This window comes from Galeopterus variegatus, unplaced genomic scaffold (assembly GCF_000696425.1).
Source record: "Galeopterus variegatus unplaced genomic scaffold, G_variegatus-3.0.2 Scaffold2506, whole genome shotgun sequence".
NCBI classification, from domain to species: Eukaryota; Metazoa; Chordata; class Mammalia; order Dermoptera; family Cynocephalidae; genus Galeopterus; species Galeopterus variegatus.
In genome coordinates this window covers 177,218-180,800 of record NW_007728617.1, presented here as the reverse complement: position 1 = coordinate 180,800, position 3,583 = coordinate 177,218, and positions in this window count along the sequence as shown.

Below are 3,583 nucleotides of genomic sequence, written 5' to 3'. Positions count from 1 at the left end.
CTTGAAGTTGAGAGACAATAGGTAAAAACCAGATCGATAGTCTAATATTTCTTCTGACAGAAATGTTCCTTGGGGCCGGCCCGTGGCTCACTCGGGAGAGTGCGGTGCTGATAACACCAAGGCCCCGGGTTCGGATCCCACATAGGGATGGCCAGTTCGCTCACTGGGTGAGCGTGGTGCTGACAACACCAAGTCAAGGGTTAAGATCCCCTTACCAGTCATCTTTTTTAAAAAAAAAAAAAAGAAATGACTAGCTCTTTATATTGAAAACCTTAAAATTCGGCCCTGAAATTAATTTCTCAGAGATTTGGGATTCCTGGAGAAGATCCTATTTTCTCTTTTGGGCTGTATGGCTATCTTTATATGAGTTTCTGAGTAACTTTTCCTGTCTGGACTTAGTTTATTTTTTTTAAAAAGTTTATTTTTTAAAAAAACAAGGAAAAGCTGGAGAACGAGAAGACAAGCCACAGGCTGGGAGAAAATATTTGCAAAACATGTATCTGATAAAGTAATGTTATCCAAAATATACAAAGAACTCTTAAAACTTAACAATAAGAAAACTAACAACACAATTAAAAAATGGGCAACAGACCTGAACAGACACTTAACCAAAGGTGATGTACATATGGGAAATAGCACATGAAAAGATGTCCAATGTCATATGTCCTCTGGGAACTGCAAATTAAAACAAGAGATATCTCTACACACCTGTTAGATTGGCCAAAATCCAAATACTGACAATGCCAAAGGCTGATGAGGATGTAGAGACACAGGAACTTTCTTTTTTTTTTTTTTTTATAAGATGGCCGGTAAGGGGATCTTAACCCTTGACTTGGTGTTGTCAGCACCATGCTCACCCAGTGAGCCAACCGGCCATCCCTATATAGGATCCGAACCCGTGGCCTTAGTGTTATCAGCACCGCACTCTCCCGAGTGAGCCACGGGTCGGCCCCACGAGACACAGGAACTTTCATTCATTGGTAGTGGGACTGCAAAATGGTACAGCCACTTTGGAAGACAGTCTGGCAGCTAATTACAAAAGTAAACATTATCTTACCTAAGATCCAGTAGTCATGCTCCTTGGTGTTTGCCCAAAGAAGGCGAAAACGTGTGTGCACATAAAATCCTGCACATGGATGTTTATAGCAGCTGTCTTTATAACTGCCAAAAACTTGGAAGCAACCAATATGCCCTTCAGTAGCTGAATGGATAAACCATCGTTCATCTGGACAGTAGAATATTATTCAGCTCTAAAGAGAAATGAGCTATGACTTCATGAAAAGACATGAAGGGGGCTGGCCAGTTAGCTCAGTCGGTTAGAGTGCAGTGTTATAACACCAAGGACAAGGGTTTGGATCTCCATACTGGCCAGCAACAAAAAAAAAAGAAAAGACATAGAGGAACTTAAATGTGTATTACTGTACTAAGTGAAAGAAACCAACCTGAATCTGTATGATTCCAACATATGACATTGTGCAAAAGGCGAGACTATGGAGACAGTAAAAGGATCAGGAGTTGTGGAAAAAGGTGGACGAATAGGTGGAGTACAGAGGATTTTTAGGGCAGTGAAACTATTCACTATGATACTGTAAGGGTGGATACATAATTATGAATTTTTTAAAACCCATAGAATGTACACCACCAAGAGTGAACCCTAACGTAAACCATAGATTTTGGGTGATAATGATATGTCAATGTAGGTTTGTTAGTTGTAACAATGTGCCACTCTGGGTGGGATGCTGATAGTGGGGAAGGATGTGTGTATGTGAGGGCTGGGAGTATATGGGAAGTCTATATACTTTCTGCTCAATTTTGCTGTGAACCTAAAACTCTAATAGAGCCTTTTTTTAAAATGAGGAAAACAGGGACACTTCTGGCAACATGGCAGACTGAGCTGACCATTCTGACAAAGAAATGGAAGGAGGGGAAGGAAGGAAGAGGGGGAGCGGGAGGGAGGGATCAGGTCTAATATCCTGGTACGAGAAAGGGAAGCCAGAGTGGTAATAGTTTATGCCAGCACAGCCCCCAGGGGTATGGACAAAGTACAGGGGCAGGAGCACTGAGGTTTTTTCTTTCAGGCAAGGACAGGAGATGCAGCCTCAGACCCTGTAAGGTGCAGGATTGCTAGAGTTAAGTCTGCTGGATGAGAGCTGGAACCTGGAAGGGGACTAGAAAATCCCTGCTATCCTAGAGTAGTGGCAAGGACAAACTTGCTATTTGATCGGGCATATGGACAGGGATTAAGAAGGTGTCCAGGAGAAATCTTCAAGCCTGGGCCATATACAGGTGTGTGTAGTCTTAATTTTTATTACTGGCATGCTGAAAAATTAGCACAAGCTGAAAAATTAACATAAAGATTGGCCCCGGGGGCCGGCCCGTGGCTCACTCGGTAGAGTGCGGTGCTAATAACACCAAGGCCCCGGGTTCAGATCCCAGATAGGGATGGCCGGTTCGCTCACTGGCTGAGTGTGGTGCTGACAACACCAAGTCAAGGGTTAAGATCCCCTTACCGGTCATCTTTTTTTAAAAAAAAAAAGATTGGCCTGGACTGGTGAAAGCTCCAGAACCATGCAGGCACCAATACAGTAAATTGGATTGTAACAGAGAGAGGTATAAACAGGACCTATGGAAGAAAAGAGGAGAGAACAAGAAGGTCCATCACTTGTCTAAGAGAAATTCCTGAAGATTAAAATAGAATGGGTGACAGACAAAACGGAAGTTATAAAGACAGAATTTTCCAGAATTAAAGACATAAAAATTATGTAACTGAAGAAATTCATTTAGGGTAAAGAAAAGCAAACCCACTGCTAGATATACTGTAGTGAAACTATAGAACACCTGTTTATAGTGAAACTGTAGACAGAATCGTAAAAACAACCAGAAATAGATTGCTTACAAAGAAAGGAAGTCAAAACTACCAGCAGACTATTCATGAACCACAATACATGCCTTAAAACAAAAGGAATAACTTAAGAACCCAACTGTCAACTTGGAATTCTGTTCCCAGCATAATATTCATTCAAAGGTGAGGACAAAAATATATATTTTTTTTTTCCCTTTTTGTCTTTTTTTTTCGTGTCCTGCAACGGATCGCAACCCTCAGTATCGTGCCCGTACCGGACCGGGACCGGCAACGGAATCGCAACCCTCGGTGCCGCGCCCACACCTTGCTCAGCCAGTGAGCGGGAACCGGTCTGTATGTGGGATCCGAACCCTCTGCGGGAGCGCCACCACGCTCCCAAGCAGCGCACTGTAGCAGTGTGCCACCGGGCCGGCCCCAAAAATATTTTTAAAATAAAGATCTGAGCAGAAATGAATGAAATAAAGAGCAAAAAATAGAAAGAAATCAATAAAGCCATAAGTTGGTTCTTTGAAAAAATTAACAAAACTGGCAAACCTTTAGCTAAATTGGCCAAGAAAAAAAGAAGACTCAAATTACTAAAATCAGGATTGAAAGAGGGGACATTACTACCAACCTTACAGAAAAAAAAAAAAAAAAAGGAATGTAAGAATATTATGAACAATTCTATACCAAGAAATTAGACAACTTAGATAAAATAGGCAAATTCCTATAGATTACTTG